Source organism: Ahaetulla prasina, chromosome 1 (genome assembly GCF_028640845.1).
Source record: "Ahaetulla prasina isolate Xishuangbanna chromosome 1, ASM2864084v1, whole genome shotgun sequence".
Taxonomy (NCBI): domain Eukaryota; kingdom Metazoa; phylum Chordata; class Lepidosauria; order Squamata; family Colubridae; genus Ahaetulla; species Ahaetulla prasina.
The window spans coordinates 217,302,798-217,330,670 of NC_080539.1; the positions used below are offsets into that span (position 1 = coordinate 217,302,798).

The following is a 27,873-nucleotide window of genomic DNA, read 5'->3' on the forward strand; positions in this document are numbered from 1 at the left end:
TTAAGATAGACAATTCACTCATCCAATGCAACTGCACTATAGTCTAAAAATGTATGCCATAATAAGAATTTTATGACACTTAACTTTTTAGTTAGTAGGATGGTTTGTATTACCATTTCTTGAATTGTTTAATAGACCTAGTTCTGACTACTGAATATTTGGTGAATCCTGAAAGAGCAAAAAGATATGAATGTCATAAAAGAACATTGTGATGTCAGCACATTAAACTCTTATTACCCAATGCAAATTTCAGTGAAGGGAATTTATCTTTGTGATAGTTGGCTATAGGTGTGCTATTTTAATACACAATGTTAAATTTATCCTGGTTTGCATGATTTTCAGAACAATAGAGCAAGGTGCATGGTGAATGCCATCAGACACTGAGGTTAGTGTACAGCATTTTTGAACTTTTTCATGTTGCTTACTTGAATTCTTAAAGTCAACATTTTATTGTGTACCCTTAGATCTTTTGAAGTTATATTTAACAATCTGATGGCTTTAAATGCTGCTGTACTATAGAATATGTTTACAGAATCAGTAAAAATACAGACTTGTCTTGAGGAACTTATAATTTAAAATTCAACATTAGAAAGCAACAGGAAGAAGTAAAGAACATGGGAATCAATCTGGTACGATACATTAGAATTGTGTATATGCAAAATGTTTTAGTTGAATTCTGCCTATAGGAATAGAAATGTTTTGATATCAGATTATAGTTTCTTCAGGAAGCTTCTCTTCTTTTTTTAGGTGAAGGTTAAATGTAGCTTTTGCTATCCATATTTAAAATGGCTATATGAAGTGTCATTTGAAAACTTGAGAAGTTGTAGCTAGTGCTAATATTAATCTTTCAGTAAATCATGATTGAGTGAAAACCAAAAGTTAAGAAAGGATTGAATAAATCTACTAGGACATTTTAGAGCACCATATCATGGATCAAAGTTGGGTCTCAGTTGAATCATATTAAGGTGCCAGAATTTGCTTTTTCTTGATGGCTTTCATAAATTTTATAACGCTGTTCTGGAGATTTGAAATCCTAGTGCTCTTTTTTATTCTATACATTGTTAGAAACTTCACTTTTCGATAAGCAGTTGAAACATTCAAAAAGAATACTATTAGTGTAATTCAGTTTTGTTTATTTAACAATAAATTTTTATTGTAGGGGTGGGGGTGATTTTATTTATTATATTAATTTATTTGATTTTTTAAAAGTTTTATTGTTTTAAATGGGGTTTTATATTTTGTAAGCCTCCTTGAGTCGCCATGGGTGAATAGGCAGCAATACAAATTAAACAAAAAAACAAACAAAAACAAATTTTGGAAATGGATGAGGAAATCACTAGAGCAAGAAAAAAATTATAGTTGGGCGTCCAAAATGTATGTAACACACATGATTTATCTTCTAAAAAACAAAACTGGGTGTTGTGCCTTGGGATTTTTGACAAGTGTATCTTGTCTTTTTATGTACACTGAGAGCATATGCACCAAAGACAAATTCCTTGTGTGTCCTATCACACTTTGCTAATAAAGAATTCTATTCTATTCTACTTGATTGTTTCTTTTCATTTGAATCCTACTCAGAATGATAATTGTGTTTAATCTTTGTATAAAATATGGTCAAATTTTATATACATATGCCCATACATATACGTTATACATGTACATATATACACACACAGTATACATATATTATATATCCTGACTTTATTATCTTTACATTATTTTGCTTTCTAGCCTGTACCTTAACCACTAGACCAAACTGGCGCTCCAAATAATAACCAAAATAATTAAATTCCAGCTTAAAAAAAAAACAGCAAAAATGCCCCAGCCTCTAAAGAAACTAATTGCTGAGTCTTTTGCATCAGTTATTGCCATGGATTGTTTTGCCTAACAAGAACGTAAAAGTAGTTTTTTTAAATGTTAAATATGCTTTCAATTTTAGTTTAAAGTCCTTTCCATTAAGAAAACATTGGGAAACTGTGGGTAGTAATATGACTTTAAATCAGTCATAGTATCTGTCTTGAAATGAATAGGGTGTTGGTCCTACCTGAGACACTCTTTTTTAGTAGGGGAGGAGATATTCCAGGCATGGGTATCACTCTGTCTTCTAGCTCTGCAGACTGAGTTTAAACTGAAGAGATGCCCTCTCCTGACGCTCCCAGTTTTGACAAAGTCACTGCGAGGCCTTCAATGCCGCACCTGTAACGACACCCCAAAGGAACCCCGGACCAGACCCTTCTTATGGTGGGGCTGAAGTATCTCCTCCCCTATCGAAAAGGGATGTCTCAGGTAGGACCAACACCCTATTTTCCGGATAGGGGACTCGATACTCCAGGAATGGGACATATCAAAGCTGGCTGTCCTCATGGTTGGGTACCTGTCTGGTCCGGTTCACTTGACGTCCCTAGAACACGCTGAAGGACCCGTTTGCCAAATGCTGCCTCTGCCGAGGTGAAAGAGTCTACCTGGTAGTGGTGAATAAAAGGTGTTGGTGATGCCCAGGTAGCTGTACGACATATCTCCTCCACTGAAAACTGCGTCGCCCAAGCTGCTGTAGTAGCAGCATTACGTGTAGAGTGTACTGTAATCACCCTTGGTCTTGGTAAGGTTTGGTTGCCCGGAGCCACCTGCCACCTGCTGATGGTTGATGCTGATACCTTCTGCCCCATTATAGCTGGTAAAAACAACACAAAGAGTGCTTAATATATATCCTGAAGGCCCTCCAGACATCCAGGGAGTGTCATTCCCTTTCCCTGGGATGAGACAGGTTAGGGCAGAAGTCCGGCAAGATCAACTCCTGTGCCCGATGAAACCAGGAGTTGATCTTAGGGACAAAGGCAGTACCACTTGATCCAAGTGAAACATACATAAATCTGACCTCACAGAGAGTGCTGCCAGCTCTGATATTCTCCTGGCCAATGTTATAGCCACCAGGAAAATAACTTTGTATGTGAGAAAACTTAGTTGAGTAGTCCTGATTGGTTCAAAAGGCCCCTTGGTCAGTTCCTGCAACACCTTATCAAGGTCCCAGGTGAGATAACAGTGCACCAGTAACAGTTCTAAATTAGTGGCCCCTTTCAGAAATCTCCTTACCTCTAGGCGTCGTGTCACAGGCTTGACAGGATTGAAGCCAAGGCTGCTACTTGCTTGCGGAGAATAGCCGGAGCCAATCCCCTCTCCAAACTGTCTTGAAGAAAATCCAACAGCTGTGGGACTGACACCTTTGTAGCTTCAATATGTTGTCTGGCGCACCACTGACTAAAAATATGCCAAGTGGCATTATAAATATGCCAAGTGGCATTATAAATATACATTGTGGATGGTCTCCTGGCCACCTGAATAGTCAGTATGACATCCGCCAAGAAGTTCCGCTCCGTCAGAAGTCTCAGCTCAACCACCACACAGTCAGGTGTAGCTATTGTGGCTCCGGATGATAGATGGGCCCCTGTGTGAGGGAGACTGTCGGGTGGAATTCTCGGTGATTGATAGGCAGACTAGAACCACGGTCATCTGGGCCAATGAGGTGCGATCAGGATAACTTCCTCCTTTTCTTGTAAAATCGGACTGATCACCTGAGATATCAATGCCATGGGTGGGTACGCATATAGCAGTCCTCTGGGCCAAGGACAGCGAAGAGCATTGACTTCCTCCAAGCCCCTTGCTGGAAAGCGGGAGAAGAAACGAGGCAGTTGGCTGTTCACTGGCAATGCAAAAAGGTCCACAATCGGGTGGCTGAATCGAGCCATGATCTCCTTGAACAATTCTGGCTTCATGCGCTATTCGGAATGGTCTATCGTTGCCCTGCTCAGCCAATCTGCCTGTACATTGTCCAAGCCCAAAATATGCTCCACCTTGATTGATAATGGTTTCTTCTCTGCCCAGCAACAAAGGAGTGTCACTTCCTCCATCAGTCGCCTGGAGTGTGTGCTGCCCTGCCTGTTCACATGTGCTTTTGCGGCCATCATTGTCTGTGAGAATGATCACATGATGGTGTGCCACTTGGTCCCTGAATGACCTGAGAGCTAAGCAAACTGCCCTCAGTTCCAACCAATTGATGCTCTGTCATGACTCTGTCTTGACCAAGTGCCCTGGGCCACTAAGTGTTGTCAATGGGCACCTCATCCCTCCAGACTGGCATCTGTGGTGACAACCTGATGCTCTGGACCTTGAAATGGCATCCCTTTGTCATGCGGTCGAACACCCACCAGCAGAGAGATGTTAATACCACTGATGGGACCCAACCCTGATAGGTGATGTGCTCCGGCCCAACCTCTGAAATGGTAGTAGGAACCATTGTAGAGGACGTGCGTGGAACCTTGCCCATGGAACAATGTTTATGCAAGAAATCATCTTGCCTAGTAAGGTCGCCAGTAAGGCGAGTGGAACTACTCTGGCCGCTCTGACCTGTGTTACCAGCTTCAATGCTCTCTAACCTCTCCGGTGACAGGAACACCGGACAGCTCACTGTATCTATAATTGCCCCCAGATATAACAGGTGATGCATTGGAGTGAGATGGCTCTTCTGCATATTGATGGAAAAGCCATGCGCCTGCAGATAGCTCGTCGTGAGCCTTAAGTTCCCTTCTGCCTTTGAATAAGACGTTGACTTGACTAGAATGTTGTCCAGGTAACTCTGTTCCCGGACTGGCCTGGATCCTAGTTCCGCTAGAAGCTTTGTAAATACTCTGGGTGCTGATGTTAGCCTGAACAGTAAGGCTCGATAACGGAGATGTCTGCCACTGTAATAGAATCTCAGGTACTGCCTATGCAACCGGTGAATTGGAACATGTAAGTATGCCTCTGTGAGGTCTATGGAGGTCAAGAAGTCCCTCTTCTGTACATTCTCTAGAATTGAGTGAAGGGAAAGCATCTTGAACCTCTGATACCTGAGATAATTGTTCAGGCCCTTTAAATTGAGAATTGGACACAGCCCCCCTCCCCCCCCGAGATCTTTTGAATTACGAATAGCATGGAATAATACCCGTGTTCCTGCTGTTCTTCTGGGACACGTTTCATTGCCTTTATGTCCAGCAAATGCTGAATGACTACGTCCACGAGCTTTATTTTGGTCGCGTCCCGTGACCTGGGACAACAGGTAAAGAACCTCAGGGGGGCGCGAGAAATTCTTGATGTAATGGTCTCTCTGACCCATGCATCTGTGGTTGTCTGCTCCCACCGTTCCACGAAAAGGCCTAATCGACCACCAATGGGAGCCCTGTCCCTGGAGTCAACGGGGGCAGCAAAAGAAATGATTGCTCCCTCTGCGAAAGGGTCTCTTATAAAAGGATCGGGACCTGTATCTGTCTGGGAACCCCTGCCCTGTGTGTTGATACTGTCCTGTCTGATAATACTGTCCTTTGCCAAACCCCCTCTGTGAACGTAGAAATCCTGACACCCCCCCCCATAGGGATGAAAATAAGACCGTTGGATCGGCATCTGCTCCGTTCAAGGGATCTAGATTTCTTGGTACATCCTTGGACCCGATTTTAATAGAGGCCAGAGACAAGAGGAAAGTTCTACAGAATCTTTCACGAAGGGTGGCTAGGCATAGAGAAATGCCTATCCACCCTTTGTGAAAGATTCTGTAGAACTTTCCTCTTGTCTCTGGCCTCTATTAAAATCGGGTCCAAGGATGTACCAAGAAATCTAGATCCCTTGAACGGAGCAGATGCCAGTCTCCACTTCTGCTTGGCGTCAGCCTGCCAGTGCATGAGCCAACATAAGCGCCTGGCCATAACTGCTGAGGCAATGGCCCTTGCCCCAAACTTTGCTGAATTCAATGTGGCATCTGCCATGAATTCAGCAGCTGCCACTATTTTATTAAAGTCCTGATGTGTCCTAACCTCCGTGGCCAGCACCCTGTCCTGCATGTGCTTGAGCCAAAGCAAAGATGCCCTGGTAAAAAAGAATGCGGCCGTGTCTGCCTTAACCCCCCAGTCCACCACCTGATGTGCTTTACAGAGTGTGAACTCGAACTTCTGCTCATCTGGCTTTAACACTTCGTCCGCCTTTGCCAGAGCTGCTGAAGGTGATGCCAAGGCAGTCACCGGCTCATCAACCCCCGGTATCTCAAGGAGCTCAGTGAGATCAGGAGTCATGTTGTAAAACCTCCTGTCATATGATGACAAGTTTGGATATGTACCTGGGGATTCCCACTGTCTCTGAATCATATCCAAAAACAACTGGGGTGCCAGAATATCCTCTGTTTCTGTGGAAGGCTCAGAAAAGAGTAATTCAGCTGGATCCTGCTCTGCCAGAGCCCCTTCAGTAGTGGTGGTAGTGCCCAACTTAGTTGAGCTCTTTGCCTTAAATAGCAGAACCTTGAATAAGTGAGGCCAAAACAACCCCTTAAAGACAGGTTGATCTGGCATCAGGCCTTCTTCCTCTGATAACTCCTGGTCTAACTGTCCTTCCTCAAGGGACAGCAAGTTATCTGTCCTTGAAGCTGATGCTGAGGAACCAGAACTTTGCGGGGACACCTGCACTCATGGGTCCTGAAACTGAGGAATCCTGCCTGAAAGCAGAGCCTCCGCTCTGCTAGCTGGATGTCTGTTGTGCCTCAAAGCTACGTTGCACAGCCTCCGAGATCCACTTTTCCACCATAGATGGCATTAGTCTCTCACACCCTTCTGTTCGGCTATCTACCGCTGCCATTGGCAGCAAGGAAGCCACTGAGGAGGGTCTACTCTAGCCCCTATGATTGTCTCTCCATGGGTAATGATGATAGAGACATCGTAGGCCGTACCCCAGTTGAAGGACCTGGTTCAGGCGACATCTATAAATCAAGAGCAGCCTCCTCCACCTGTTGGGCGGAAGTAACTATAGTCTCTGTTTCCATCTGAGTACTGAGATGTTTATGTTTCTTAGCCGCCTTTTGCCCTGGCTGTATGTAGATGTTTTTTGGCTCTCTCCTGGGCCTTAGTAAATTTCTTGGAGGCTATTGCCTTGGCCTTAATTTTGGTTGCTGCCTCCTTGCTACCTGTCTTAGATTTAAGATTTACTATGCGGGCATTTTGAGGCCCCCCTAGTCGCCCTGTGGTGGTGAGATCCCTCACCCATTTCCATAGGATAATCAAATGAAGTGTTAGACACCATTACAACTCTAGATAGGGCTGCACTTAGAGGCCAATTTACGTTGGCACAGAAGGTCACGGAAGGCTTTTATCTCACCTGTCTGAGGCTGCAGCTGATGCAGAAGTTCCAGCACAAAGATCCTTGTGCCTACGGAACAGATTGACTGTCCTGAGAACGCTCCCAGAACACTGGCTCTCCGCCTTGATGTGGAGAGAATAAATAAAGGTTAAGAAAAGCATGCTGTAGCTGTAGTATTATCTAAACCCTGTCCAAAAAGGCAAAAAGGCCATCCAATCTCACCCAGAACCGAGGCAACTGCCTGAAGGATCTGATAACGATAGAGCTCTTAAAGCTCACTTGCTCTTTCAGCTCCAAAAAATGTAGGTGCCCCTCAGCTCAGGAGCAAATCTCCAACTATACCTTGGCATTAAAATAAGAAAAAAAGACCTTTTACTCCTCTTCACCTTGCAGGCTTAAAGTGGGATCAGACCAATGGCCCTTCACGCTGCCTCCTGAGGTCTTCTTTATGCCCAAGGGCCGCAAACCAAGCCCTACATTAGGCTTTCATCCTTTTCATAGGATTCCTCCATTTATTTTATTTTTCAGGCTAAAGCGGTGTCAGCCCAAAGGCCCTTTACGCTGCCTGCCTTGATTTTGGCCTTATTTAGGGCAATAAACCAAGCCCTCTTAATCAGCCAGTCACTTTGGAGATCTAGTGAGTTGGCAAAAATGCAATCCAAAATGGCTGCTACAGCCGGCGTCTCCAAAAAAGCTAAAAAGCGCTTTGCGCCCAACTTCGCAGCTGCTAGAATCCGCTAGCACTAATGCTGCTATGCTCCTGCCACAAGGACTGTGGATCCTGAAAATGGCTAAAATAGCAAGCCGGAGCCTCCATTTATTTACCTCAAACAGCTGCTGCGCAGCAAAACAACAAGCACAGAAGCCACAGAGGTGGGTTTCAGCAGGTTCTGACCAGTACTGGAGAACCGGTAGTGAAAATTTTGAGTAGTTCAGAGAACCGGTAGTAAAAATTCTGACTGGCCCCGCCCCCATCTATTCTCTGCTTCCCAAGTCCCAGCTATTCAGGAGGAAATGGGGATTTTGCAGTAACTTTCCCCTGGAGTGGGGTGGGAATGGAGATTTTATAGTATCCTTCACCTGCCACGCCCAACAAGCCATGGCATGCCCAACAAGCCACACCCACAGAACCGGTACTAAAAGTTTTTGAAACCCACCTCTGAGAAGCCAGCTATAGCGGACTCAAGCTTCCTGCTCCACCCACTGTTTGGCTGCCTCCAAAAGTCTGTAGGCTGCCCCAAAATGGCAGCCGCCACCCCAGTCAACTCACCAGACTCCGTTACTGCTGCTCCTGAATGCCTAAAGAATAAACACCACCAACTTGCAGCAGGCTCGAGCCACAGGCTCTTCACATTGACTAGCCAACAAATTTTCAGCCAAAGGTATCTCAAAAACCCTCCAATATCCAGTCCAGTACAGAGAGAGATTACTAGCAGTCTGAACGAGCTCAGGACTGAGTTGAAACTGGGAGCGTCAGCAGAGGCCGTCTCTTGAACTCAGTCTGCAGAACTAGAAGACGAGTGATACCCATGCCTGGAGTATCAAGTCCCCTATCTGGAAAACAAAATAATTCAAAATATAGCACTTATGGTAACTTGGATCTAATTATCATGAATTGATTACTACTTAAATATAATTTACTCTTAAAATTGTTTTTACATTGAATAGATTTTGATCTCTAAATCTATATTTTTCAAATTTGCCCAACAGTTGAAATGGCCATTGGATGATTTTCTTAGGGTACTCGAATACTTGGAATAAGTACATTTTTCATTGGATAATAGGACCTTTTCAGTGAGTATGCCCACATACATAATTTTATGTTCATTAATGCAATTCAACTATATACTTATGCAATTTTGTTCTGTTACAATCAGTAAATAAAATTTATCAGTAATCATGAGCCCAGATGAAAATTAGATGTTTGATATTAGCTGCATTAAAAAATTAAAAGCATTTATCGATTACTTATTGACAATAATAAAATTATTAATCCTAATTATTACAATTCATTTTAAAATTTGGTTTAATACATAAATGAATAATTTTCAAAAATTGGCATATTCTTTATGCATTAAAATTTAGGAATGAAATTTACAAATCTTCATTTTATACTTTATACTTTGAATACTTTAATATACTTTAATATTTAATATACACCTTCATTTGCAAGTTCTCACAATAGTCATTATGAACATTTTCTGACAATTTTTAAAATTAAAACCTTCTTATGCATTAAGGACAAAATCATTTTTGTTTTTACTGTGTGAAATATTTGATATATTTTATGCACGTTAAACAGAAAAAAGTAAAACTTGTTCAATGTTGAGAAGTAAAAAATGAAGTTTTTTTTCCCCTACTGATCAGTTTGGCTTATTCGATAGTCATGTTTAAAATATAAAGAAATTGGCAGTAAAAGTTCATTGTAACTTTCAGATTGAAAGATTGTCAAGAAAACACAAAGATAAATGGAAGGACAGAATTCTTTGCCAAAATCACGTTTAGTCTCAACACTAGGAATTCTAATTGAGAGAAAGGAAATTACATTAAGAGACAATAGATCTGTATTTGAACAGGTTTTTTATTTGAGGTGTCATCACCATATCAAAACTTACCATCATATTTTGTGTTTACCATCATATCTTGGGTTATAAAACAGCCAAAGCAAGATAATTGTTTATCAGTATTGAATTTAGAACATAAAGGTAGTATGTTATGACCACAATTGAGCCCAAAATTTCTGTTGCTAAGTGAGACAGTTATTAAGTGAATCTGGCTAGTCCATTAGTTTTGCTTGTCGGAAGGTTGCAAAAGGTCATGTGACCCTGAGACACTGCAGCTGTCACAAATATTAGTCAGTTGCTAGGTGTCTGATCACCTGACCATGGGGTTGTTGCAATGGTTTAAGTGTGAAAAACGGTCACAAGTCCCTTTTTTCAGTGTCATCGTAACTCTGAACGGTCACTAAATGAACATGCTGTAAGTCGAGGAATACTGTATAGTAGCTGCCTTGATGCTGTATAATACAAGAATATGTAAGAGCTCATAAGGTATTCACTGATTTTTTTTTTTAATGTGGGATATGCTAATCAAATAAATCCGTTTGGAAAAGAAAAATTAAAAAAAAAATACAGAAAGAAACTGTAGAGAGAAATCTCATTCGTTATCTATGATAATTACTGCAGTATTGAAGGTGTCACCGAAGGGTTAAATCGGGAAGAAGCCAATAGTAGATTGCTGCTCTTTGCCTAACACACAGCCAAGAAAAGTTATAACACAATTAGCAGTTATCTTTGAGATACGTAACATTCCTAACCATTGCTACCCTGTGTTACAATTATTTCCTTTGGAAATATGTCTTTCAAAGATCAAAGAACATAAATATTAATCAGCGGCTTCTCCTATGAGACATAGTATGTGAAATATATCACTCAAGCTCCATGCTTTCCAAAGTTGGGAAGTAATAAGTGCTTTTGCAGGTTAGTGTAAACCTACAGTCAAGCTTGTACTGGCTTGCCCAGAATTCCAGATAAATTTTTTACAACTTGGGAGAAACATGTAGTTATTTGGTTTTACCAAGTTATCTGTATAGCTCTAAGAAAACAGCAAATCCAAATTAGTTATTTTCTTTGTCACAAAAAAAGTAATAGAATCGCAAGCCTCTTGTTATGGTTATAGACAACAGCATATTCATCATGCAAATGTTTGCTTGGTAAAATTATCTGTCCCAGTAGAGATGTCTGTGGGTGAAAGAGGTACTTATCATAGAATTTATAACTGGAAAAAACAGCATCTCTGTGCCTTCTGGAATTGTTGTCCAGTCAGTATAAACCGTCTGGCATACTAAAGAAATTGCAATTACTCCATAATTAATCTGCTGTGTGTTCTATCTAAGATACCTTTCCATTATAGAATAAATTTGGGAGTTAAGTGAAGAGAACCTGGAGTCAGAACTAAATAAAATTTTAACCCTGAATACTTCTTGTATATGAGAGAATGTGTTCTATTTTGGGGACAATTGGTCTTATGGTCTTATTTGATCTGAATGGCATGCAGTTCATTGCTATCAAAATATTTAAATCCTTTTTTAAGAAACTAGATAATAAAACACAAACCAAAATTTTGAAGAATCAATTTTTGCTTGATTTTTAGAAAGAACAGTGTTTATAGTTAATGTTCTATTGAAGTAATTAAACTTGGTAGATAATTTTCTGATTTAGATAATATTTATTAAAACTAAATTACACTACAATTAGGTTTTCATATGATGAATACTTTGAAGCTTGCTTTGAACTGAAACTTGGAAAAACATTTTTGAGATTTGGGTAGATGAACAATAGTAACAATACATGGACATTACTGTATCTATGTAGTACTATCTAAAACTATCAGGATGGTCAATTTTAATTTTCTGTGATGTTTCCCAACCACTCACACAATTCCTTTTTTCGTCCCCTGCCCAATTCTAGTTGCTTACCTGTCTTCTGGGAAGGGAAAGAGGAAGAGGGAGGGAACATCATTTATCTTCCTAGCCCACACAACCTCTCAATCCCTTCCTTGATCTGTATGATACTCTTGAACACTCACATGTACCTTTCCTGACCTACATTACTCCTGTGTATTCTCCCTGACCTGTGTGGCATCTCTAGTGCACCCCTGCACACATACCCTTTCTGATCTGTATGTCACCTCTCACACACCCTTGTATGCTCTTTCTGGATCCATGCTGCCTGCCCGCTGTGTCCCCTCCCTGATGCATATTGCTTTCCTGTGCATCGTCCTTGACTCTTACAAAATCTCTTACACACTCTCAAGTATCCCTCCTTAGGCAACTTTCCTGACATTTGTAGCCCATCTGTCCCCAACCTGCAAGGCACCTTTTATGCACCCCAATACATCCTACCTGACTTGTGTGACATCTCTCACAAAGCCATATGTATCCTTCCTGATGTATACCATCTCGCTGCTCCCCCACCCAGTAGTAGTCATTTACCTGCCTGCTGGCTTTGAACTTGCTCTTCCTGCTGGCTTCCCCACTGATTTCTTTTCCTTGCAAGCTTTTCACAAGCAAAGTAAATGAGGGAGGGAGGGAAGGAAGGAAGGAAAGAAGGAAGGAAGGAAGGAAGGAAGGAAGATTTCTATTGCTCCATGCAAATGAAATTCAATGTGGAAGCTGACAGGAAGTTGGAAGTTACTCCCACTGCTTTTTTGCCTGTCTTTGATCATTTAGGTAAGGAAATATCTCTGAAACAATTCAATGGGGCATGGGTTGTCTAATATATTTTAATGTAAATTTTACATTACTGGTCAGGCAGTACATAAATATAAATAAAATAATATTAAAATATTAAAAAGCAGACACAACAGTAGTGATAATTAGTTCAATTGCATCATGCAAGGATTTCAGGTAGATGCCAAGGTAAATAAAATTATTTTGGAATATGTTTAGATTGTAGAACAGTCAACGTATTATTTATTTTTAAGGGGGTTGTATTGCAGATTTATATGGGGAAAGGTTTTTTTTCAGGTATCCTGACCTCAAGCTGTTTAGGACTTTTTATAACTATTTTGGTTTCTAAGGTTTGTACCAGTTTCTTCTTTGGCAGTGTAAACCCTGTCCAGGAAAGCTATTTATTTAGCCATTTTCCCCTTTAACTATCAGCTGTTTCCCTTTGATTTCCTTCACAGCTGTTCATGAATATTAATAATCCCATAACAAACTAAAATATAGTAGTTTGTACAAAGTGAGAAAACAATGTTCAAGAAAAAAAACACCCAGTAATAATATGAAGGAAAATGTACATCTGAGAACTTCTGGACCCTCATCTAAATCAAGGGTAATTCTTACTGCAAGCTAATTGAACAAAGACCAATTTTCAATAAGGGATATATTTGTAGTTTTCAGAAAGAGGTGCATCTTATGCTCTGGATGGAATCCTAGTTGGATATCAGTAAACTGTTTAGTCTGTGCCCTGGTACTGATTTAGACTTCAAAGGCTCCCTGCCCCCCTTTAGGAGAGCTTAGTTTTAAAGCTGTACACCGGAGATAAACTTTTTTGAATGGGATACCTATAGAGATGATGGTACAATTTCAAAGTTTTCATCTTGATACCATTATAAGAAAAATAGAAGCCTCTCCTACTATTGGGTCACCATATCCAGCATTTCTTTGAAGGAGGATTTTACCTTTGTTTACTGTCAGTCCATCTGCCACCGTATACTTTGAAGGGAGATTTTGTAAACATTCACTGGAATTGCCTCTGCCCGGTGTATCACTATGTGGAGGGCATTATCCTATTGCCCTATCTATGATGAAAAGGGATATATTAATGATAAACAAGTCTCAGTGTTAGATGACTGACCATCTCTTAACAAATGCTACTCTAGCTGTTAGGAGTCAGGATGTAACCTTTGCCATGCTTTCTTTTATATTTGGAAAGAAAAGCTCACAATGTTACTATTTATTCTATCTTAATTTTCTTACATGCTTTTTTCTTGGTTTCCTCCTTATCTCTTATTACTACTAATTTCTTTACGAATATGGTTTTTATCATGGTTAGGATACTCAGTCTGTATAAGAGTCTCCTTAAAACATTATCTAGAAGCTTTTCTTGGTTCAGAATATGAGGTAAGCTGTTAATTGTGCCTAGGAATATGGCGATACATGTCGTCATAAAAGACTGATATTGGTTACTATTTGTGGTTTGCTCAGGCTCCAAAAAACAAGATAGACATGCAGTTATTTCTAAGCAGCTTCCTTTATTATTCCTCACCTATAGACAGAAACCTTGCCAAATAAATGCAACTACTACATCATTAAAGATTCACTCTGAGACTTCTAGAGAAGAACTGTCTTAACTCTCTTTCTCCCAACCACACTAAGCTTTGCTCTCTCTTGGTCCTCTGGAATGCAGCCCCTCCCTCCTGGGAATCCAGATTACATTCCACCGCAGTTTCAATTTTTTTATTTTTGCTTGTCGCAAGGGAAAGGGAAATAAACAATAAATCAATTTCTACTCAAAATCATGAAAACAATAGGAAGGCTGTTAAAACACGGCATTATATATAAAAATAGGGAAAAAAGGGTATTTGAAAACTGGATGCTAATAAAGTATGTAACATTTTAAATATGTATCCTGTTTGGAGGGAGGGCAAATATAAATTTGCTTCTACAACTCAAAATTTAAAATGTCTACACTGATTCTTTTTAATATTTAATCCTTCCTTAGCCTGTTGAGCACAGGAGAACTCACTTTTAAATACTGTTTGACATTTGAAGCACTAAACTTTGTTTCAGGAAAAAATACAATACACTATTTGGTATTCCAAAAATGGAATTACATTTCTTTCCTTGTAAGTTAATGCAGCAGTAATTATTTACAGTCTATACAATAATTGTTTCACTACTCTCATTCCTGACATAACCAGCTGTGAAGAGAGTGCAAGGAACCAAATCTTACACACAAAAATAATGGCAAAGGTCATGGATTGAACCTAGGTCAATGTTTAGCTTTGTGGGACATGGAAAATATCCTTTTTCTTAGTGAAAATATTAGTAGCTTCCTTTTCTTCAGTCTCAACAGCAGTAGCTTTAGAACATTATCATCTCAGCTGTACTTTGAGATGGAGCACTTTAAGGCTTATTTAGCTGTTCTTATGAAAAAAGTATTTTTTCTGAATAATGAACATTGGAATATTTCATATTGCAAATGATATGAAAGCAGAAACCAAGGATTTATGCTCAAGCTGTTCTGGGACAATATTCTACAACTGTACAAACATATGATTCAGTCTCGATGGCTAGGAAACGTTCCAAAATAATACAGTAAACTTTCAAATTCTATTTCTATCTACATTATCTAGTTATGAATCAGATTTCAGAAAATGTTAATATGTATAGATCAATAACATGCATTTAGAATATGTTACAATGAAAATAGGTTGAAGCTTGGACATATGTAATCTTGACTGGAAAAGCTCCAGATCTGCTTCCTCCATACATTTTTATATACATTTAAAAGTTTTAATATTCTTTCTCCATATTGGTGGAGACAGTCCATCTTTCGCTTTCATAGAATGTCATAGGGAAAACCATTCTCTGCATGAATCTGATTTTTGTAGGTATGGTATCTGAATATATTATTTGTGGTATCTGAATATATTTTTCAAGACCAACTTTGCTACTCTACCAAGTGCTAATTTGTGGCATGTTTCTTGACTGTTGATTCTTGTATTGTTGATAGTTTATTGTAAAAGGCAGAAACTATCTCCCACTTCAGTTCCTTCTCAGTTCTAAAGCTGATTGGCATATTCGTTGTCATGAGTTCCATCTTTTTAAATATTTAATCTTAGTCCCATTTCGCTGTACTCCTTCACTTTTGTTCCTAGAGTTTACAGATCATTTGTGTTTTCAGCTATCTAAGTAAAACAAACTATCAGGAGGATGAATCCAAGAAAGAGTGTTGTACTCGTAAGCTACATTTTGTACATTAAAACTGTTAATGTTGCAAATCCTGACAGGAAAACCACCATGCCTTGTGAATATTAGTGGTTTATTGTCAAAATCGAAACAACATCCACTTGTTACAGTACATAGCAGCTGTAACAGCTTTAGTTTCAGAGGGAGAGAAATCACTTGGGAAGGAAAAGATTTCTTCAGTCTTGCAGATATAGCACCTCCCTCAGGCTTGGCCTCTCCCTGAACTATAAGCAGCTGGTATTATTTAAGAACTAACATTTCCCTTTGTAACCTGGATTTGTTATTTTCTCTTTCTCCCTCATCTCTTCTTTTTTGTGTCATGTTTCTTAAAATAATATCCCTGTTGGTAGGAATTAGTTTTTTTCATTGATTTTTATATAAGCTTCTCTGAGAGTACTTCTGCCTAAAGAGCAGGATAAAAAAATGCTATAAATAAGTTGCTCTTTCAGAGAGACAGTTTCCTCTTTAAGGTCCTGTGGATATAAAACATAATGATAAAACACCTTGTCACCTTTTGATTTGGATATAGCTGATCTGGCAGGCAGTTCTGATGGATCGTCATACTACTCCATAGGTTTTGGAGACAGTTTATCCACAAGGATGAGAGATTGTTGAGGATATAGGTAAGCAGTAACTACTAGAACTTTCTTTTGTAATTGCACAAAAGTGCTGCAGAATGAACTTTTGCTAAATTAAGAATTATTGAACTAAAAGTTCAGTAAAATAATTTTGTCCATGAAAAATATGTGTATTTGTGCACAGAACAAACACTGTGAAGACAGCTATTCCAACTGGGTCACAATTCAGGAAACTGAAAGCCAAGGCATTTGGTGGGTCCAGATTTCAGCTGAGTCAAAATTCAGAAGAGTCTTAACAGGGCGATTAGCACAAGACTGATGCACATCACCCCTTTCTCCTTGCTGTGTTTATATGGCCTTTGTATCTTTTGCATGACCTTAGCTTAGCGTCCATGCTTGAATTCCACTACAGCATAATTGATTGTCTCACCTGTTCCTCACCCCAGCCTTGACAATATCTTCTACTGGGATGGCACACCTTCTTATGGTATAAGAAGAATAAAATTCACAGATACTTTCAAAATCACTACATAAGAAACTCACTATTATCTGTATAGGGAAAAATAAAAGCTAAGATCTATTTGAGAATCCCAGAATGGCTCTCAATGATGGAAGTGTTTACATATTGAAGTCTGGTGAAGTTTGAAAAAATTGTGACATATAAAGACATTTTGGACACTGAAGGAAATTAAAATCTAAACAAGAGCTTGAAGACTTAATTAAGTTATTAATATCTTATTAAGAGAGAAATTATTAAGGTATTAAGTTACCATGGTGGCCTCTATTGCAAGTACAATCTAGATATGATTAAAGACATGAAAAGAGACATTGGTCCTACCTGAATGTTCTTTCTCACGGTGATGAGGGAATCCAAAAGTGGGTGTTGCTCTCTCTTTTCTGCCTGGAGACTGAGCTGTCATCATTTTTGGGAATGCCTCCTTTGCCTGGCTAGTCCCCAATTCGGCGAAGACGCAGCAATGATGAGGCACGATATCTGAGAAAGCACAAGTCCCCCCTGGCCTATGGACCAGACAGCTGCAGGGTGGGGCTGGATTCCCCCCACCATCGCCATGAGAAAGGACGTTCAGGTAGGACCAATGTCTCTTCTCCATGGCGCTGGATGGAGGGAATCCAGGAGTGGGACTTACCAAAGCTGGTGCGCTCTAAGGGGAGGAAGCAACCTGGTTCCCAGTCACCCCTTCAGTGTGGATCCTCTGGAGAACCCGTTGTCCAAAGGCTGCTTCCGCCAAAGTGAAAGTGTCCAACTTATAATGACGTATGAAGGGGATGGAGAAGACCAAGTAGCCACACGACAGACGATCTCTATGGAGGCCTGTGTCACTCATGCCACTATTGTGGCCACACTCTGGGTGGAATGGGCCATCACATTCTGAGGCACTGGCAGGGATTGAAGCTCGTGTGCCTTGAGAATGCATGCCCGAATCCACTGTCCCACAATCAATGGAGTGACCTTCTGTCCCAGCATCGAAGGCTGGAAAGAAACAAAGACTCCGTCCTCCTCAAGGAGGAGGTCCTTTTGATGTAAATGGGGAGGGCCCTCCTTCCATCCAAGGTGTGCCATTTCTTTTCCAGGGTGTGTTTTGGCCCTGGACAGAAGTTAGGCATAAACAATTCCTGGGCCCTGTGGAACCAAGAATTCACCTTTGGGATGAAGGAAGGGTCCAACTGTAAGACCACTCTGTCGATATGAAAGATACATAAGTCTTTCCTCACTGAAAGGGCTGCCAGTTCCGAAATGCATCTGGCTGATGTGATTGCCACCGGAAGGCCACTTTAAATGTGAGGAATTGCAGGCTAGCTGATCTCAGAGGCTCGAAGGGGCTCCCAATGAGGACATTCAGCATCTTTGTCAGGTCCCAGGTAGGATACCTGTGGACCACAGGGACACAAGCTAGTGGCACCCCTGAGAAATCTGCGCACAGTGGGATATTGTGTGAGAGGCTGCAGACCCCCACATGACAAGACTGAAGACAGTGCTGCCACTTATCTTCTGATAGCATTAGGAGTCAAACCCTTGTCCAAGCCTTCCTGGAGAAAGTCCAAGGCTTGAACCACCGATCCCAAAGAAGGATCAGTGTTTGTCCTGGAGCAGGCAACATTGCATACTCTGATCCAAAGAAGAATCAGTGTTGTCCTTCCAGGCAACATTGCATACTCTGTCAGTGGATGGCTTCCAAGAGGCCTGAATGGTCTGGATGACCCTGGAGGAGAAGTTGTCTTGCCTCAGGACCCTCCACTCAATCACCAGACAGTTAGCTGGAGCCACTGTTGATCCGGATGGATCAGGGCTCCTTGGTTGAGGGAGATCGTATCCCTGTATGCTCCAGGGCCTGGTCACCAACAGGCTGACCAGGTCCGCAAACTGTGGTCTCCTGGGCCAGTGAGGAGCTAATAGCAAAATTTCCGCCAAGACTTTGATCACTGCTGGTAGCAACAGAAGGGGAGGAAAGGCGTACAAAAGCACCCAAGGCCACGGGGTGCGAAGGGTATCGACCCCCTCCACCCCTGGCGATGCAAACCTGCTGAAGGACCTTGGCAGTCATTTTTTTGCAAGGGGTCGCAAATAAGTCTAAGACTGGGATGCCGAAGCAATCTACCAGTTCCTGAAACAGTGAGGGGTGCAAATGCCATTCTGACTGATCTATTGTCACTCTGCTTAGGCAATCTGCCTGCACATTCTGCACCCCCGAGATATGTTCTGCCCAAATGGGCAGAAGATGACTCTCCGCCCAGAGGCCTAGATGCATGGCCTCTTCCATGAGGGACCTGGAATGTGTCCCACCTTGGCGGTTGATGTGGGCCTTGGTGGTTACATTGTCCATCAAAATCAATACATATTGTCTGGTTACAGTAGTCTGGAATCGCCTGAGAGCCAGGTTCACTACCCTGAGCTCCAGCCAATTGATATTGTGGCTCAGGTCCATTTGAGTCCATCTGCCTTGAGTCATCAATGACTGGAGATAGGCCCCCCAACCGAAGAGGCTGGCATCCGTCGTGATGGTAAGACAGCCGGGCTCTTTGAACAGACAACCCCTGTCGAGGGCCTGGGACAACCACTAATGGAAGGAGAGAAGCACCTTATGTGGGACCCAGACCCTGAGGGATGAATTGCTCCTGCCTGACCCCTGGCTAGGCAGGAGGAACAATTGCAGGGTCCTGGCATGAAGATGTGCCCCAGGTACAATGGCAATACAGGATACCATCTTCCCCAGTAATTGCGACAGGAGAGCTAGAGATACGATACCTTCTGTCCAAATGTGTCTGGCTAAGGTCCGCAAGCTCTCTTGACACTCCGGTGAGAGGGAGACCATGCACTGGGAAGTGTCTATGATCACCCCCAGATGGAGCAATCTGGTGGTCGGAGAAAGGTGGCTTTTCTTGGTGCTGATTGAAAAGCCATGGTCCTGTAGTATCTGGATTGTTGTCTTCAAGTCCTGCTCTGCTTGAAGCTCGGAAGAGGACTGGATCAAAATATCATCCAGGTAACACTGGACCCTGATTGGTAAAGTCCTTAGGTGGGCTGCTAGTGCTGCCATCATCTTCATGAATGCCCGAGGTGCTGATGACAGGCCAAAGGGCAAATTCTTGTATTGGTAGTGTCTTTGTAAGAGAATTGGAGGTACTGCCGATGAGGGGGCAGAATAGGTACATGTAAGTACGCCTCGGTCAAGACTATTTGACAGAGGTAAGGAAGTTGCCCACATGGGTGCTCTCCAGTATTAGCTGTAATGACTGCATTTTGAATCTTGTAGGTGAGGTATCTGTTGAGCCGTTTTAGATCTAGAATTGCTCTTGACTCTTCCGAGTTCTTTGGGACGAGGAACAGGATTGAATAAAATCCCTGCCCCTGCTGGGCCGGAGGGAGTGGCTGTATGGCCTAGATCACTAGCAGATGCTGGATGGTTGTTCCCATCAGGCCTCTCTTTACTGCGTCTTGTGACAGAGGACAGTGGATGAAGAACTCTGGGTGTGTGTGTGGAGAGGAACTCCAGGTCTAAGCCCAACCTCACTGTGCTGAGGACCCAATTGTCCAACGTTGTAGCCTCCCATAGAGGCTGAGCTGGCCGCGGATGGGTGGATCGGCTATGCAGTCACTTGGATTGCCTGAAGGGGTGACCTGCCCTGCGGGTCGCTTGCCTGGAAATGGTTGACGGTTTTGAAAGCCTGTTCTGTCAGATGGTCTCTCCTGTTGACTAGAAAATGATCTCTGGGGCTGCTGGTACTCAGGCCCAGCATCAGGCCCCCAAAAGGGCTGCCTCCAAAAATAGAGAGTTGGTCTTCGCTCCTCCTGCGTGAACATAGTAGGCATGGTGTTGCCTCTGTTCCTGGTGTCCACTAGGATTGACTCTAATGTCGCACCGAACAGCTTGCTACCTGTAAAGAGAGCAGATGCCAGCTTCCATTTATTCTTATTGTTGGCTTGCCAATGGCAAGCGACGAGCTGTCACAGTAGAGGCGATGGAGCAAGATGCAAACTTTGCCGCATTCAAGGTAGCATCAGCTGAAAATTCAACAGCTGCCATCAACTTTTTTTTTGTACAAGTTTTTATTTATTTTTTAGTCCCCCCCCCCCACATACACAATTCACGAACAGAGTATTGGCTGTATCATATCTTATACAATTCAATATATTCAAATATATTTTACTTAGTTACAGTTTTTGCCAAAATATTCTTTTTTTCATAGTTTTTTATTTATTTCCTAATATTTCCTTTCTCATTTTATTAAATCACATCTTCTTTCGCCCTCAAGTTCTAATTTCTCCATTTTTATTCCTATTCATTCCCTTTCATTCTTTTTTTTAACTATTTCAATTTTTATCCTAATATATTCAAACATTCAGGGTTGTCTTTCTTCCATTTCCTTTTCACAGCAGTCCTTTCTTCTCCTTTCCTTCCTTTCTCTCCCTCCTTTCTTCGTACCTTCTTTCTTCTCTCCTCTCCTACTCCTTCTCTACTTCCCTTTCCTTTCTCCTCCTCCCCCCTACTTCCTCCCTATCTAACCTTCTCTCCTACTCTTATTTCCCCTACCTTACCTCCTCTCCTCTTCCCTTTCTTCCTTCTCTCTCCCTCTTTCTCCCTTTCCATCTCTGTCCCTCTTCTTATCTCTCTCCCTTGCTGTATTTATTTTCAATATTTCTAGTGTCCAGACAACCCCGATTTTCTCATTTATTATACATATTTCTCAAACCTCCCCTCCTATATTTTAAACATTAACATTGTCTTCATCTTATTCCATTTATATCATACAATCAATTAATGCAACTTTCCACCTCTTATTTTCTTAACATTTTTGTTCACAGTTCAATACTTATTTTCTTCCAATAGTATACATCATTTACTAACATCTCAATTTTATTCCTTTTTACATCTTAATTTCAATCATTTTCATTTATAAACCATGCTATCTTTCATATTTCATCTGCTGGGTTTTCCATTCTTTTATATATTTAAAATTTATTTCCTTACCATCAACATCAATTCTCTCTCATTCCATGCATTCTCAGACACAAACAGAAAAAACAAACAAACATATCTACCACTATTTTAGTTTCTTTTCTTCTATTCATTTTTCTCCTACTTTTAACCATTTTCTTTCAGTCTCTCCCAGATCTCATCTCTTAATACTTTTCTCCCTTTCTCCCATTTTTCATCTTCTTTCTCCCTTTCTTGCATCCTCTTTTCTACCTTTCTCTCACTTTTACTCTTTTAATATTCCCCCTCAATTTTTCTCTTATTTCCTCTTCTTCTCTTTATTCTGTCACTGCAACTCCCAGTGTAATCATCTATTTTTTTTACTCTTTTAATTTTTCCCCTCAATCTTTTCTTTTTCCCCCTCTTTTTTAAAATTTCTTTAACTCTCTCCATTTTTATTTTTTCACTATCAATCCCACTATGATCATCTATATTATCCTCACTCATTTCTTTTTCAGCATTATATCTCATAATTTCGTCATCATTTCTTTTTTTATTTTTAAGCCACAGTTCTGCTTGTTTATTTCCATTAATAGACTCTCGCACCATCTGAAGCATCTCTCATAATTCCTCCCAATTCTCCATATTTTCGATATAAGGAGAAAAACTTTTTAGATTTGTTTATCTTAACTTATATATAGTCCAAATTCAAATTTGTTACTTTGATTTAATCCAAATTCAAGTCCATATAGTATCTCTTTTCTTCTTTGTTTCTGAAAATGTCCAATTCAAATGTACTTTTAAGCTGTTCCAATTAAAGTCTTCGTTGATTCCACTCCTTTTTTTTACAATCTCATGGCAGCTGTATAAACAAAGCCTCCTCCTGACTTTCCCACGTTGATCTAAATGATTTTCTTTCCTCCAGCAGATGTCTCTCTCCAATTCACAAATGCTTTAGCAACAAAATGTCAATTGTTAATCCACAGAGTTAATTACTTCCTGTCTCAATCCTTTTGTTAGCAACCGATGTTTTCCTTTACTTTTAGTATTTTTGGTTTCTTCCAAAGCCAGTTTTAAATTCAGATGGAAAGTTCCTTTTTGGGGCTTTAATTACAAAGTTCAGTTTTGCCTTTTGCTTTCTTCTATTTGTATTTCCACATGCCAATTAGCCGCTAATTTCAAATTGAAAACTTCTTTTAAGCTTTAATAAGTTTTCTTCTTACCTATGAGTTGGCAAATCACTCATCCGGTAACAATACTCCATTCAATCACCACTCCTGCTCAGATCTTTTTGTGTGGCCGCTCCAGCTTGTGACAGCTGTAATGGCTGCCTTCCCGTGCCGTCGAGTCGAAGGCTGATGTCAGCGTTCCAGGGAATTTGCCAATTCCCTGTTCGCGCCGATCCTTGCCTCCCTTCTTTGCTGTCTCTACAAGACAGCTATGGTCCATAAAGGACCCCCAAATGGCTGGGATATCGGTGTTTCCTCCGGAGACCTGGGGAATTGCTGCCCCGCAGCGACGGCCACGCCCCCTCCCATCAACATTGATGTCTTGGTGAAATCGGACATCATCTGAGGCCACCCTCGCCTGCATTTGGTGGAGCCAAACAGGGAGGCACGGTTAAAAAATGAAACGGAGGTGGCGGCCTTCACCACCCAGGCCACCACCTTGATATGCCTTGCAGAGGCTCAATTCCGCCTTTTTATCCTCCAGCTTAAGGCAGTCTATGGCATCAGAGGGAATGAGTGTAAGGCTGTCACTGGGCCATCTATCTCTGGCAGAACCTGTGAAAAGTCTACAGCCACATTATATAGTTTCCTCTCCGTGCCTGTAGGAGGAGGCCCAGATTCAGGCTGGGCCCACTGCCTCTGGGCAATGTCCAAGAAGAGCTTGGGTGATGAAACCACTTCCTCTCCACGATTGGCTCCAAAAAGAACATGCAACCAGAGTCCTGTGCCTTGGGAGCTGTCTCAGGGACAGGTTCAGACCCCAATTTAGTGATGGTCTTTGGCCTTGTGGAGCAAAGACCGAAATAATTCAGTCTGAAAGAGGCCAGTGAAGGGTGATGGATCTGGAGCCATCCCCTTATCAGCTGGCAAAGCCATAATATCCTCTTCCTCCCCTGAGGAATCCCCATTCTGAATGGAAGGTGCCTGGGAAGGAAGCCCCCGGGGTTCTGACCAGGGACCTTGAGCCAAAGGTGGCAAATGCTGGGGCAAAGGATGAGAAATTTTCTGAGGCGATAAACCCCTTTGCTGGACCCCCACAGCTATCCCCTGTGTAATTGCCTGGGAAATAAGCAATTGCAAGTGGTCAGAAATTCCTAACTCAATATCCTCATCTTGGCAGAGGCCAGCTGCAGTTGGTGTAAAGGTGGCCCTGAGCCTGATATAGAAAAATGGCTGTGCACGGCTGAATTGAGGCTGCAGTAGAAAAAAATTCATTATTAACTGAACCTTCCCTATCAATAGAGAAATTCAGCTCACCAGCGTCCTCTGGTGACAAGGCTCGATAAGAAAGAGGCTGGGAGAGGCTTGTCTTTTCAAAATTCCCCAACGGTTCTCTTTCCAAAGGGAGGGGGATGACAGGTCCCACTGAGGGAGGAGCTGGCTCACCCCATTTCTTTGCCGCCTTTTTTGCCTTCGCTAATTCCCTTTCAGAGGCTTTTTGACGCCTCTGGGTGTATTTTTTGGCCGCCTTAGGGGCTCTGGTGCTGGCAGCGATTTTAATCTGCTTGCCAGCTGAGGCTCAGCTGGATGAGCCCTGGCTGTGATCTGAAGGAAGCAGAGGAAGCTCCCTAACCTCTCTGTCCTGCTGAGCCTTGCTGTGGGAAGGCTCCAGAGTTGCCATGTTGCCTTGAGGTAATGACAGGCAGGCACGTGGCAAAGGCAGGCATACCTGGACCAGGTGACAGCTGCCGTGGCTCAGCAACAAGAGCACTAAGCTTTCTGGCTGCAATCAGTGTGCCCAGACGAATCTGGGCAGGGACCGAAATCTGAAAGGAAGGAAGGCAGACTGCTTAGGTTAACTTAGGTTGCTTCTTTCTCCTCCGGCGCTAACATGCAAGCCACAAAGAGTGTGCCCAGGCAAAGTTGGGCAGGGACTGAGTCCCCTCCGTGCTCCTGCAGGCAAGCCAAGGTCTGAACAAGATGTTGTGACCTAGGTCCAAGTAGTTATTACCAGACACAATCAGTCCTAAACAAATATATTTTATTAGAACAACTGAGAATTACTTCATTCTCAGCTTAGTCCAAATTAATTCCAAAACAAAGTCCTTCAGAAAAAGTTCTTTGGCCTTATCACAAATCTTTGTCTTCTTTGGCACCCTGCCAAAGGCTTTTCTTGGCAAGAATCCCATGAAGTTCAGAAGCGGGAGACTCCCAACAAGAAACAATTGTAGCAACATTGCTTTCCTACAAAGAATCCAAGAGCTGTTGCTTCTCTTTTAAGCCTTATGGGAGGAGCCAATCATCTCCTGGCCTTACTCCCGAGTCGTCCTTTTTGCTTTATCTGCTCTTGCCTTCTGGTAGCTCTTTGCATGTGTGCACTAGGAACAGGCTCCTCCTGTTCCTCTGCCTCTTGCTGTCTGCTTCTGGAGGCTCCAAAGTCTGCGCATTGCTCCCAGATGGCCATGGCCCCATCTCTGCCTCCGACGCAGAGCCCTCATCTGGCCCTTCCCCTGACTTCAGGACCCATTGTCCTTCCCAGCCTCTTCACTGCCTGACTGGCTGCCAGCTCAGCAGGCTGTGGCACAACACAACACAAGGCAAACCCACCTCCGCTCTTCAGGAGGTTGGCAGGAACCTCGGCTTGACAGCCGGGAATGCGTCTGACCAGTGAACCTGTCAGACGACTGAAGCGTGCAAGGAAAGACAGGTTGGGAAAGTCTCATGCTTAGGAAGGAATCCAGGAGTTTGTGAAGAACTCTGATCAATCTAAAAAAAGAGGTCTGTATCTGGCTGAAGACTTGAGCCGAACTGGGGACTAGCCAGGCAATGGAGGCGTTCCCAAAAATGATGACACGCTCAGTCTCCAGGCAGAAGAGAGAGAGCAACACTCACTCCTGGATTCCTTCCACCCAGCGCCATGGAGAAGTCCATGGTCAAACCCAAGCAGTGCATTTGGTCTGTATGAGGTCTAAAACGTGTGTGTTTTATTCAGGCTTGAACCAAAAATACGCACAGGAAACCATGGAGAAAAAGTAATGGTAACTACAATGACAACATGTACCTGAACAGACATAAAGGAAAACAAAACACTCAGAAGTTTGTGGGTTAGGTATGCTATGCTTGAATTCAAGCACTGCTATGGCAGCTCAGGAGAAAGAAGATATTGTCTATCCTCCATTTTCAAATTTAATAAAAAATTATATATTTTCTTAATTAATTTTTCATCAGAATACAACAGTATCTGATTGAAGGCTGTCTGTCATTTATAAAAGCCATACATTTTCATTCATTGCATGATGTGTACACAGAATATCTGAACAGCCTAGCAAAATAATATTGGAGTAGCCACATTAGCATGTTGTGAAAATTGATATAATTCTCAACTATACTTATTCAGATTGCTGGGACAGTGTTAGGAGGAGGAGTTTAACATTTTTTAATGTATCACGCTTCATGCATGTGCTAATTTTTATATAGATATGATATATAGATACATAGTGCTTTCAATTCGGTTTTTGACTTCTTGTGACTGCCTGGATTAGTCCTTAAAGGTTTTTAAGAAATGTTTTACCATTGTCTCCTTCCTAGGACTCTAAACCTCACAGTTTTTAGTCTGATGCCTTAACCATATATCAGAGTGGCTTTATTTTGTAACACAACTTACTTTTTGCAATTTTATTACAGCAAGTGAATATTTAGGGGGAACTAATTAAAAAAATATTCAAGCACTATGATCTGATACCTCATTGTGTTTCATGTTCATGACCCTGATTTGATAAATGTTTCATATTTAGGTTTAGTCATATTATCTCTTGAAAGAAGCCATGCTGTTTGGAAAATACAGAGAGATAGCATAATTTTTGTACATGGAACATTGAAATTTAGCTGAAAATTAACACATGAAAACAGTCATTAAAATAGGATTCTGGAATATGTAGGATGCATTCTGCACAATATTACTTCTTTTTGACATTCAGAGGTTAGAGGGCTTCAGAAGAGGAAATGATACATATGAAGTTTCATGAAGATACATAAAAATAAAGCAGTATTTATTCATTTATTAGAGCCTTGCATTTCAGTGATTGTGGGCGTTTGAAATGCAAAGAAATCCTGATTGGAAGAAAATTTATTGAGGGAAGATACTTCTCATTTGAACCATAGCATTCAAGAATTATTTCTTCTAGGCCTGTAAAAATGATATAGAATGTAGTTCTGACTTTCAGATAGATCTTGGTAACATTTAAATATTATTTAAATAACATTTAAATACATTTAACCACTGGTGGAATAGTATCGTAATTTTCAGAGTATAAGATGCACCTTTCCCCCCCCCCCCAAAAAGAGGGTGAAAATCTGGGTGCATCTTATACTCAGAATGTTGCCCCGCCCAGCCTCTCAAATCAAGGTTTCAGAGACTGAAAAAAGCCTTTGAAAGAAGCTTCAGAAAAAAAAGCCTCTGAAAGAAGCATCAGAAAAAAACTCTGTTTCGGAGGCTTTCAGAGGCAGAAAAAGTTTTTTCTGAAACAGAGTTTCAGAGGCAGAAAAAAAAAGCAAGGCACAGAGCTCACAACGAACGAACCTGTTGCTAAGTCACCTCTGGGAACAGCTGATTGGGGGTATTCTGGGAGGCTGATCCACCGACCAATCAGCTTTTTTCTTATTTTCCAAAAACTAAGGTGCATCTTATACTCTGGTGCATCATATACTCCGAAAAATACAGCAGTTAAAGTACAGTATTTCAGGCAAACTCTGCCCACAGTCTGGAGTTTGATCCTGATGGGGCTCAAGGTTAATTTAGCTTCTAAGGTTGGTAATATTAGGACCCAGATTGTTGGAGGCAGTATACAAATAATGCTTGCATAGTAAACCACCCAGAGAGTGCTATAAAGTGCTATCTGGTGGTATATACATCTAAATGCTAGTGCTATTGGTAAATAAAGCTAATTAATTGTGGAGTCCTTGATGCTCTCTGAATGTGTTTGTTTTCTTATAGATATTTCATTACTACCAGTAACATCAGTGCTAGAAGGGAGTGGGTTTTGCTTTCATTTTATATACTAGTG

General features: G+C 41.5%; 1 protein-coding gene across 4 annotated transcripts in view; it reads left to right on the forward strand.

Moving 5' to 3' along the window:
• TLK1 (tousled like kinase 1) overlaps nt 1-27,873 on the forward strand; it is an 89,137-nt gene that overhangs the window by 13,875 nt on the left and 47,389 nt on the right. The window contains exons 2-3 of one of the 4 annotated variants that reach the window (XM_058190796.1): nt 343-385; nt 8,860-8,943. The exons of 2 other annotated variants lie outside the window; for them this stretch is intronic. The gene's annotated coding sequence lies outside the window, so the exon portion shown is untranslated. The remainder of the gene's footprint in view (nt 1-342; nt 386-8,859; nt 8,944-27,873) is intronic. One more of the 4 variants, XM_058190805.1, reaches the window with a different exon arrangement.